Source organism: Stegastes partitus, unplaced genomic scaffold, assembly GCF_000690725.1.
Source record: "Stegastes partitus isolate 25-593 unplaced genomic scaffold, Stegastes_partitus-1.0.2 Scaffold656, whole genome shotgun sequence".
Taxonomy (NCBI): Eukaryota; Metazoa; Chordata; class Actinopteri; family Pomacentridae; genus Stegastes; species Stegastes partitus.
In genome coordinates, this window is record NW_007578387.1 from 130,554 (window position 1) to 143,189 (window position 12,636).

A 12,636-nucleotide genomic window follows, 5' to 3' on the forward strand; every position below is an offset into this window, starting at 1 on the left:
GAGGTGGAAAGGAGCATTCAAATGAAGTCAAAGTACTTTTTAGTCGTGCTGGTTGCACTTCCTCCCTGGATGCCAGTTTGTTCTCTCTTCTGGGGCCTCTAGGATTCACTCAAGGAGATTCTGCTTGAGTCAAGACAGAGAAGAGAGAGAGAGAGAGAGAAAAAAAAAGTGTTTCCGTGTCAGATACGGAAGAAACTGAATGTGGCAGAAAGCAGCCGTTTGCTGGCACCGCCTTCATCCTCCTCCTCCTCATCAGAGCAGCAGGACGTCCGAACTACAAGTGGACCGCAGCTACCGAGCCTGGAGGAAAAACAAACATGTCGAGGGGAACTTAAAAAGCAGCCCTGAGAGGTGGGGTGTGAAGTGTGGAGAAAGATGTGAGCGCCGCCGACAGAATGCTGTTTTCTGACGGGACGAGTGACGACGCAGCGGCGCTCCAGCCGACAGACACCGGGAGCCGTTAGACGCGCAGCGCGGGGAGCTGACGCCGTGAGTCCGCCTCCAAGTTCACTCCGCGCCGGACTACGGAGCCACAACACATCGGTGCTGCTGCTGCTTTTTTTTTTTAAGGAAACTCCAGTCGACACCAGCACAGCAGAACAAACGGTAAGAGTTGAGGATGTGGGCTGAGCTGTTGAGAAACAGCAAAGTTCGCTCAGGAACTCAGCAGAGTTAAAGCCACATCAGCTGCTGGAGCTGATAAACACGCTCCAGCTCCACACACACGGGTTTTGTTTAGTCTGTGTGCTTTGCTGTTGTTTACATGACTAACAGAAGACACAGAGCAGAGATTCACTAGATAACGTGGTCACTAACTTGTTAAAAGTGTTGCTGATCCGTTTACAGGTGTGATCATTCACTTTATGTTGACGCTCCATCAGTTCCTGCAGTTTGTGTTGAAGAAGTTTTTATAAGAGATGCTGTTTAAAAACTCAGATTTTTTTGAGAAAGACACTCAATAACAATAATAATCCATTGACTGATCAGTTGTCAACTATCACCATCTATTTTGATAACTGATGAACCCTATTCAGGACCTCAGGCCATCTGCTTTAGGTGACAGGTGTTGTTTTGTTTTTAAATATAAAAAGAAGGACATTTGTCATGCATTTGGAACCAAAAATATAATCATATCACATAGTATAAAAGTCTATAATGAATACCAACAAATATTTTGCACATGGTCTTTCTTGGGGTCCAATGGAGCCCGAAAGACCTTCTACGTATGAAAGTCCTGAATAGGGTTTTGAGGAATATTTAAAGAGGAGAAAGAAGTCCTTAATGTGACTGATTTCTTTGCTTATCTGTACCCCCATTGAATATCTTTAGATCGTGGACAAAACAAGACATTTGAGGGCATCATGTTGCTCTTTGGGATATTTTTAGCCATTTTGAGGTGGTAGAGCCGGTTGTCCTCCAATCTCAAGGTTGGCGGTTCGATCCACAGTTGAAGTGTCCTTGGGCAAGAACCCAAAGCTGCTCCCGATGGCAGGCAGCACCTTGCATGGCAGCTCTGTTGCCATTGGTGTGTGAATGGGTGAATGAGAAACACATTGTCAAGCGTTTTGGATACCATTACCATTTACGTGATAGACTAAACAACTAAATGAACGGTTAATCAACATTCAGATCGGTTTGTTGCAGCCCTTGTGTCTACCTGTATTAATTCCAACAACCATTTTTGACAAGGATCCAACAAATTCAGTAGTAGGGAAAAATTATTGACCAAGATTTGTGCAACGCAAGACGTGTTACGGTTAAAATAAATGTATTAGATCCATCTGGAAAAGAAATTGCTAAATATCTAAATGAACATATCCGGCATTTGTGTGCCGTACTGTTTATTACATTGACAATACCAAGTTTGTGTGAGAGTGATCGCCCCGGCTCATTCATTGGTCTGTTTCAGAGAGGTGGTGATTCAGCTTGATGTTAATGTCGGAGGATGTTTGCATTGTACTGCCTCACACTGACAGGTGTCATTTATCCCTGTGAGGGAAGACTTTAAATATTAGAAATACTTTCCAGTATAATGCGGTTCATTTACACTGCAGTAGTTGGGGTTTCATGCACCCCCGCGGTATTAGACTGTACTAGTTTTATCTGGTGATACCTCACAGAGTGGCGGCTAAGTGTGTGTTGTAAGTTGACGCTGTAGCAGGATTTAAATGAATGCTTATCCAGCAGATGATTAATTTTAGAAGCCAGGTTCAAGCGTCATAATTTCTCGTTTTGACATGTAAACCGGTGTTGTTTTAATCATCCCTGACAAATCATAATCAATATGGGTTCTTATTCTGACTGTATGTTCAGGGAAGTTCTGGGCTGACAGAGGAAAGACGGTATTAACTCAACATTTATCACAACAAGGCTCTGCTCCGTCGTATCTTGCTTTATGGTTAGACGTGCTGCAAGAGGTTGCTGTTTTCTTGTTTAAAAAAAGCCGAGTGCATGTGATCCTGCAGCGTTTCAGTCGTATGTAGGCAGCGTTGATTCATTTGTCAGAGCCCTTACAGCCAAATTAGCATCTTTATTTAGGTGTTTACTGGAAGAGCGTAATCAGTGACACAGACATGTTAAAGGGAAAGTACATTGTTCTTGCATCAGGAATCATGTGTAGCTTTCTGCAAGTTTTATTCAGGTCACATACAAAGAACTGCACTGTCAGCGGCTGTAATGGAGGAAAATGAGGTAACGAGTGGAACAACAGTAAAGAGAGGACCGTTTGTTTTTCAGTGTCACCGTTTTGCCTAAATAAGGGTTCGTACAATCTAAGGGGTGCCAAATCACTGACCGACTTGTGACTAAATTTAAAGACACACAAGGGAGACGAAACATCCCACGCTGTGGTTGGGTTTAGGGTAAAAGGAAATGTGAGGCAGCCTTGTGTTTTCTGGAGCCCTGATTCATTTATTCAGTTTTGAAGAATGTTGCTTTAGGCAGCTTTACTGTCTGTGTCACATGTGACTGAGGATCCATGCCAACACATTTCATAGTTAGCAGCCTACTGTCTGCGATATCGACCATCTACGCTGCTTTTGAAGTCATTCAAAGTGGCAGGAGGTCTTTAAGACAGCAACGATCTTTCATCGCGCTGTTGAGCTTTCAAAAACAAAACCTCGGTCCTTTTAACACAGGCAGACCTGGAAACACAAGCATCTACACGTGCACACACACACACACACACACGCTGTGCTGCAGGGAAGAGAAATGCCTGCTCCCCATTTCACTTTCATCACTTCTATCTGTGGTCTTCTCTGTAGTTTTCGTGATGTAACATGAAAGATGCTTTTTGAGATGTTACGGGATGAATGAAGAGGAAGATTGTGGCTTCTGCGATGCTGAACTGCCTTATTTGTGCTCAAACAGCCTTGAAAATAGTTTTTCATTCCTGCACTAAACCCTCAGGGAGTACACATGGACATCGGGCCGCAACACTGTCACCGCTAACTGCTGGCTCGAGTTTCTTCTTTCAAAGTGTGGATAACCTTCGATAAGAGAGTGTCACTGAAACCGAATGAGACGCTACTGTAAGAAAGCGGTGTGTTGTGTCTATATGAACAAATGAAGAGTACAGAATACACATCAACATGCAGAGAAGTAAGGAATGCATGGCTATTACTACTGAAAGACAGAGTAATTTACAGGATTACACAATGATAATATTTGTTGCGTAACCAATTTTTATAGACATTTTTTGGGGACGTGTAAACATGCTAAAGCAAATACAGTGTCCCAGCGTTCCATTGTATTTGCATTGGAAAGTGTGTGGGCAGCATCGTCAAGGCCAGTATGAACTTTAGACACAACCTGTTATTATTCACTTCAGTGACGGGAGAACCTCTCCGCGCTGTCACCGGTTGTGTCACACAATTCAAACAACGCTACCTGCCTCTAATCAGCCCAACATCACCGACTCCAGACGATCACAGGGTACATTACACACGACCAAAGGTGCAACGAACGAGCAAATTCTGCTCGCTAGATAGCAGAGTCGGCTGTACAGCACTCCCCTCCTGAAGCTAGAAGAGGTTCTATCGTTTCAGCGTTTAGCGTTTCAGGTATTTTTTTAAACTTCGCCAGATAGTTGTTCCCACAGTGTAGTGAGACTGGCTGATTTATGGATCCAAAAGATGTGAAAAAAAAAACAACCAGTGCTATCTATCAAAATCATCTCTCCATGCCTACATATTTGTGGAGCTGTGTGCATTTCACACATGCCTCTCTGAACCTCCTCCTGAATGGTTTCCCACTGATGAAACATGCGACTTGAACTGCGGCTTTTAGGCCCATTGCTTACCTCACCTGTGGGTGAATCTTGTGCTTTTTTTGTTTTATTTTGGCGCCCTCGGTTAACAGGTAGCCCCAAAGTTGGCTCGAGCCTCGGCGATTATTTAGAGTTTCAGCTTGAATCTAATTCACCAGCAAAGAATTAAACAGTTCAAAGATCTGTTGGTAGTCATTTAGACATCATACCACCAACATTACACAACTGATACCTTTCACTTTAGTTTCAATGTGTTTCATGTACAGTATCAAAATACGTCTCATATAGAAAAATATATATATAATTTTAGCACTTGCGTGTTATTGAGGGCAAATGTAGAGGCTACATGTGTGCTATAAGAAACCCAGTCAAAAGGGTAACAGCAGACTGTCTCTCTCTCTCTGTCTAAACGAAGGTAAATGAAGCCACACATGAAATAAGTGTATAATGAAATTACATAAATCAAACATCCTATCGTAGATGGCGAAGATCAAAGGCAAACTCAGGATGGAAAGAGAGGTATGAGTGTATGTCAGGTCGGTGGGACGACTGATTGATCACCACACCCTCCTTTGTACTATTCATACAGCGCAAAACTTACTCATCCAGGGTTTCCTCTGCTATATTCCCCTTTTTCAGGGGTTTTCCCTTTGTTTTCTCAAAAACTGGGGTTGGGTAAAGAGCTGTTGATGTTTTTGGCCTTTCTAAAGCCAACTGAGACAAACATTTGGAAAGATTTTGTGATACTGGATAGCTGGACTTCTTCATACTATTGTTTGACATAAATAAATAAAGTGATTGCAACAGTCACCTGCTGCTCGACTCAGACTTCATGTTTGGCACGATGTGATGTTAGAAAACACGAAACACACACTGTTTTGTTTCGTAGTTAAAGAGCTTCATGCTGATTGATGACAACCTGTGACCAGTGAAGCACAAAGCCTTGGAAATGTTCAGATTTGACATAGTGCTAAGTCCCCTTTTATTACGGGGTTTTCCCACTAGACCTGCTTTAGCCAAACTGTGATGACATGCATTTCCAATTAAACCCCTCAGCTGAGGATAGCCGACCACACGAGACCAACCTCGGCCAACTTACCCTGTTCTGCTCCCCTTTTTGTCTGCACCTAAACTGCGCTGGAGACTACAGAGAGAGAGATTTCTTTTATGAGTCTCTGTGATCATGCTTCTGTGCTACCTGTGTGTCCCTGTTTGCACATTGAAATATCAGCCTGTTTTATCAAATATACTTCACTGTGAGCAGTCCACCAGGAAAAGAATTATTGTTTTATCAATGCATCTTTGACGTGGATGGACTTGAGCCTGAATCCCAAACATCAGGACCAACGAGTCAGAGCACAAAGTGAAATAATTAATGGGAGTTTGGCAATATGTATGAGCGGAGGGAACTGCACCCTATTCGCAGTAACTACATGCACGACTCTTTCCCACATCTAGGTTATTTAAGGATAGAGTTGTTTATTTTTTAGCGCTGACAGATTCAAGACAAGGAATGACTATCGCAAAGATTGATCTGTCAGAGCGTAGCCCGATTTCTGTGTCTGTAACTCTAGAAAAGAAACAACACTATGTAAACTAAAATATTGTCAACAATCCAAAATAAATGAGAGGCTAAAAGGGGGTCTCAAAGACTGTGTAGACCTGAATGATTCTATCACCAGCAACAAAAGCTGCAACAAGGGCAGAAAGTAATTCCATCAGTACATGTTTAGAGAAACTTACCAGATAAAAATAGAGTTTTTATCTTCAACATTTATAATCAGACATGCTCTGATGGAATCCTACCTGCTCGCTAAGTCAAAATGAATCTCCTCCCTTGATTACGTTAGCATTAATTTCTACTTTAGTTTTAGTTTCTGCTGCTGGATAGAAACTAATGCGGCTGTAAATCAACATGCAGCTGTCTGTCACTCAGTGTTTACTTCTGTGCTTCTGTCTTGCTGCGACATGTCTAAATGCCTTAAGTGACAAAGGCCACTTAGAAAACTCTTTGCTGCTTGTGAAATGCAGGTTTGAGTTAAGAAAATGGTGGTTGTTGGCTTCGACCAGCTGGGAAGCACTTAGGCTGGACTGCAGCCAAGAATGTTGTTTCAGACTCCGCAAACAACAAAGCCAGTGAGTGTAGAGTCGAGCTTTTTTTTCCCCAACATGAGCTCTTGTTGATTGTATTTGACCAAGATGGTACTTGTTCCAAACTTCACAGGAAGCCCAGCAGTTTGCTGGTAGGGAAACATTCAGCCAGTATCCAATGGAATGGTGGCAGAAGGGACCAGAAGTGGAACAGAGCTGCCATAAATGGCACAATGTGGCCGAGCTGATAGCTCTGACCTCAACTAGCCCCGAGGCCCCGATAAGACGCAGCAAGGAACTGCTGTAACTCTCTGGCCGTCTGTTACATGATAAACGTTTTGGGTGTGTAAACATACTGACAAAATAGCTGTGTTTTCCTGTCTTCTCAAACGCGTGCGTGTTGTATATATACTGGTAAAAGGTCTTCAACTACAGAACATGAACTGTCAAAACCTAAAATAAGACCACGGAGGGATATTATTATTATTATTATTGCATTTAGTGGGTTTCTTTGGCTGTAATAGCACAAGTCTCTGCTTTGTCATAGCTGTAAATTTACATTTACTCAAGGGCCAACATTTCTGTGAAGATTCTCAGTCATCCAGGTCGTTGTTATTCTCGTGAACTGGACTTGTTTGAGTTCCTTGAAGACATTTCACCTCTCATCCAAGAGTTGTGACTGAGTAGTTGGGAGTTCCAGACACTTACGTCCTTATTAATGTCCTTGTTAATGGCTCCTTTAGGATATCAGTATGTGGAACTCCCAACTACTCAGTCAGAACTCTTGGATGAGAGGTGGAACGTCTTCAAGGAACTCAAGCACATCCAGTTGCTACGATCAATCCACAAGAATACGTGCCAACATTCATGCTGCTCCATTGTTGAATCTCTAACTTATACTTACATAAAGATTTCATTTATTTATTTAAGTACATGTTTTACTTCACTTTGCTATTTTATTTCTGCCTCAGATGTCATTGGCAGGTCTGTTTCAGCTCGTCCTCAGTGATCCTCAACACTACACTACTAACACTCCATTGTGTTATTTAAATGACAACCTTCACCGAGTCTTGCGTCGGACCTCAGTGGCTGTGATGCAGAATCCTTGAGAAAATCCTAAATCTACTTGAGATCAATTCAGAGCAACACGTGTTCAGTTGTTGCAAAAAATGGCACAAATCCCTCCTCATGAAAAACACAGAGCACTGTGGTATAGTATTGGAGTAATCTGTTTAATCCAGAGCCTCGTGTGACCCCACTGGAGTGATCATTCAACCATGTTACAGTATGGATCATAACCCCATATCCAGCTATATATAGGCCAAAAAGATCAAACATGAACAGCAAGGATTTCCACAGTCAGGTAATCTACACTGATAACATGCTACCAAACATGATCGCTCACAGAGGACGTGAACATTATTGTTTTCTAACAATGGAGAAATGGGCAACTGAAAGACCTGAGCCACTTTGACAAAGGGCAAATCTCTACGGACAGACAGGGGTCAGATCTCTGACGCAGGACGGCTTCTACCAATCAGCAGTGGTTTGCACTAACACTGATCAGGGATCAGTTTGTAGGACGATGTGCTGGCAGCAGCTCCATAACTTACATAACTCATAATTAAAAGCACTTCAAGGATCTATTGTGAACGTCTTGGTAACGGATACCACAGGGAGCCATCAGAGAGTCCATGACTTTGTGAGTTTAAGGGTCTTTTTCCTGCATGCAAAGGACCAACAGCATATCAGCCATGGGTGGTTGTAGTGTGTTGGCTCATTAGTGTGTGTATTTTCCACTAGGTTTAGTCATTTTTCATTATCACTCATATAAAACTCATGTAAAAGAAGCTGTTGTTGTAGTAATTTTCAAACATTTTTGAGTCATATTCAAAATATTGTTGTTGCTTATCTCACAGCAACATTTGGGCCTTTTGTGTTTGTCTTGTTTGTGTTTATGTTATTGCACTTCCTCTTTGTGGGTTTTTTTTTCCCCCCCAGCTGATAATACTGCCCTTGTTTAGCTTTGCTGCAACAGGGCAGAGCTCAAAAGCTCCCGGCTGTCGACCTGCTACTGTGGGTCATCATTACAATGGAGGGGTGGGATGAAATCTGTAAGCTGAACTCCTTCTCCGGTCAATGGTCAAACCTCTAAAAATTCATTTCTGTGTATTTAAGTGACATATTTAGAAATGTTCATGAAAATAATCCCATCTTTAAATGACTTACATGAAGCTGTACCCTGTTGCTGCCTTTAAAATGTGTGAAGTTCCTGCTTTTATCTGCTCACACCCTGTACTACACCCCTCACAGCTGCTCAAACACCAGCTCACCTACGACTCTGATCAAGTATATAAAACCACTACACAGTGACAAGTTGTATCACTGGAATGCATCAGCCACGCGTGTGGAAACTGAAAATTGATTCTGAAGAAGAGAAATGATACAGAAAGCCCCACACTCCAAGTTTTTATGTACGAAACCATAGAATTCTGGGTTTGTTTACACGATGCACTGCAGTTTCAAGCCAGAAATGCTCAGCCATGACGTCGACTGTTTATTTTGCTAATGATTTCTCTGATGATATAAAGAATACAGTATGTAAACAAGGTAAAAAATAAACCTGATTTTCACTTTCGGTATGATTCCTCAGTGTCTCCATTAAAACAAGACGTATAAGGAAGTAGACATGTGAAATACAACCCCTCTGACGCAGACTTTGGTTAAAACTCTCTATGCAGCCGATTTGAGGTAGAGCTGGGCAGGAGGATGGGACGAGGGATGTCTGACTCTGAGAACGTTGGCAGGCAGGTGATTGGGCAAGAGTAGTGGTGTTGTGACAGTGTATGGGAAAGTGGAAGTGATGAAGAGAATACAGCCGTGGGAATAGCTCAAATGAAAGAAATAGAAGCGGAACTTGGGCTGCAAGGTGGCGCAGTTGGTACGACTGTTGCCTCACAGAAGCCGGTTCGTGTCCCGGTGGGGCCACTGGGATCTTTCTGTGTGGAGTCTCCATGTTCTCCCCATGCAGCCTGGTTCTCCGGCTTCCTCCAACAGTCCAGAAGCATGCTGAGGTTAATTGGTGATTCTAAATTGTCTGTAGGTGTGAATGTGAGTGTGCTTGGTTGTCTGTCTCTAAGTGTAGCCCTGTGATAGACTGGTTACCTGTCCAGGTGAACCTGCCTTCACCCTGAGTCAGCTGGGATAGACTCCAGCCCCCCACGACCCTAGTGAGGATTAAGTGGTGTATAGATAATGGAAATGTACGTAGCCCGTCTGGTGACATCGATAAGAAATAAAAATAACTCGTTCCCACGCATTAGTAAATCATGGCCACGAGTTATTAATGCGAGGGAACGACATAGTTAAATTGTGGCTTCGCATTACTAATATGAAGAAACAAGAAGTTGTGGAGCAGATTTCACAGTGCGGTCATACCAGCTGTGGATTAAGTATAACGGGCGTACTTGCATGAAACACGGAACATTTTGATTTCACTTAATCTTATTTTCACCTTGGAATGAACTACACCGATATCCTGCGATCTCTTGTGATAATTATGTCGTTCCCACGCATTATTATCTCGTGGCCACGATTTACTAATGCGTGGGAATGAGTTATTTCTATTTCTTATCGATGTCACCAGATGGGCTCTGTAGAAATGGAACTTGAGGCTAAAGATTTTCTTTTCCTGAACTTACAAAAGCTGAAAGTTAAGCTTTAATATCCTACATATTTCAAAGCCATCTCAAGCCCCCAGCACACACACACAGCTTGTTTAAATTTGTTTAAATGACACCAATGTGTCAGCAGCATTCGTCAGCAAGCCTGTAATCAAAAGCAGACTAAACAGTCACCAAAACAAAAGTGACTCTGTTCAAGTATCTGACTTGAAAACAGAAATGTGTTCTCGCATTCTGTTTTGATAAACTGCATATTCCCACCTCATTAGATACCATGATGAGAGAAGATGTTTGAGCTCATGTTTACAAATTGATCTGTTGCTGCATCAAACAAAACTGGATCAAATGATGGAAAACAGTCAGAAAGGTATTTTTTGTTGTCTGGCTCCCTCACTACCCTTGTAGATCATTCCCTAAGATTAATTTATCAGTGAAAAGTCAAGTAAAGGGACCTGGGATGAGTCATCTTTGCAAACGGGTGTGAACTACAGTATGCTGATGTCTGACACTGTCTAGCATCATAAATCACCAGAGTTCATGTAACTTTGTTAATCACAGTAAGACAAGCTTGTGGTTGAACAAACCTGCACTGAAACACTCGTGCAAACAGCTACGCTGTGTGTTTGTTGCAGAGGAATGCTGAGAGAAGAACCTGCAGCAGGAGGCTTGTTTCTGTTTTATTTGGTTGCCAGCAACAGCACCTTCAAGCATCAATCTCATGTCCAACAGCTGCTTCCCAGTTATTTATTTATTTCATTAACATATAATTTACCACCAAAGTGCTGGAATATTTTTTGAACTTTCCACCTGATTAAAGTTCTTCAAATATAGTTGATAACAGCTACAGAACTGGGAGGCCAAAATGAACAATCTTGGGCTCTACAGATAAAAAAAAAAAAAAAGACACTTTGGAAGATTTGTACCACAGTGTGTCTCTTTAACTTTATCACCAGGCGAGGCTGAGTCAGCGGCACCAATGTTATTGAACCTAACAGCGTTCCACTGCAACTCTACCAAATGTGAAGCAGCAGAAATGAAGCACAACAAATGCTACGTCTACTTGAGTCACAGGAGGGCAGCTTCTTTAGCGAATGTGCTTTGCTTGGAAACCTTCGAAACGCGGTGCTGGGCGAGCGTTTGTAATCAGTGTGAGCTGGTTCTGATACGTGAACCTCCACAGATATTCCACAGATATCAAAAGCATGTATCTGTTGCCGAACTGCGTGTGCAAAACTGTCAGCCTTGTAAAACCCATGATAAATGTTCATCTGTTGACAGGGTCATTAACATGATGAACTGAGAGCGTAGCAGATACTGGTCAACCTGCCAAAAAAAAAAGAAGAAGCATTTTTCCACATATCACTGAGAGCAGTCCAAAGTCCAGTACAGTCTTTATAGGGAGCCCACGACACTGCAGACCTGTAATAATATGAAATTCTGTATTCTGATAAGCTTATCTCGTGTCCGCTAACTGCTTATGGTTACATGAGAGTTAACAAGAGAAACCTAAGGCATCTGTGGGAGCCTCTCTACATGGCTGTGGTCTTCAAAAATGTAGGAGTGGAGTCCGATGTGGTTGAAATGGTTTGCTTGCAGATGGATGCAGCTGAAAGTATTTTGGGGTTAAGTGCAAATCAGAGCGAATGGACAAGATATAAATGCACGGTTCTATCCCAGGGTTAGTCTTTATCTTTTGTTTTTGCATTTAACTGTGAAGTACTTTCTTCTACAAAATCATTTCAATAAGTCCTCCAAGCAAAGGAAGCTTCAGCTACAGTTTTACTCACTTTTACCTTTAGTTCTCGTTGGGAGCACAGGTGATTGATGACTTCTCTTTGGCTGTATCTCATTTCTAGGGAAATCTCTCCTGTGCTGGGGCTTGTATTTGTCATTTCAGCCTTTATTTTTCATTTTCATTTCTTAGGAAGTCTCGTAATCCTCCACCCTTGTGATTGTGTATGAGATGTTGCCTCGTGACATTATCTATAGTTTTTGTTTTCTGTTTTTTGTTATTTCACCAAGGATGCGATTCTGCTTTGGTTCACATTTTACATGCTATGTGTCAAAAATATCTACAGCACAGCTTCATAAATCTACTCCTGCTGTGTTCAATTAAAAAAAACAACTAATATTTAGAGTAAGAAATCAATTAAAAGATGCTGTTTTCTCCACTAGTACTATCCACTCTTTTTGTGACTGACAGTGTCTTATTTGCTAATAAATGTATTGATTGATAGCCGTTTCTGTATTCGATAACGTCATTGACACGATTTTCGGCGACTGTTTTAAGTATCTTAAGTTCAAAACCTCAGATTCCATGCCATCCTGTAAGAACAAAACAGTCAACGGTTCGCCAGCAAGAGTTGGAAAACACTGCTGGATTCACTCAAAAATGGGCTCCTCTGGGGCGCTCCGGTAGCTCAACTGAGAAGACGACAACCCATGTATGGGAACTATAGTCCCAGACACAGCGACCGCGGTTTGAGTCCAGTCAGCGGCTCATTTGCTGCATGCCCTTCGCCCACTCTTCACTATCTTGTCCATTAAAGGCGAAAAAGCCCAGAAATAATTTAATTGCCTCCTCTGAAAACATTG

General features: G+C 42.2%; 1 protein-coding gene across 1 annotated transcript in view; it reads left to right on the plus strand.

The window, feature by feature from the left end:
- Positions 1–12,636, plus strand: part of jak2a (Janus kinase 2a) — a 37,973-nt gene continuing 25,337 nt past the window's right edge. Inside the window, exon 1 of the mRNA XM_008290125.1 lies at positions 1–606. The gene's annotated coding sequence lies outside the window, so the exon portion shown is untranslated. The remainder of the gene's footprint in view (positions 607–12,636) is intronic.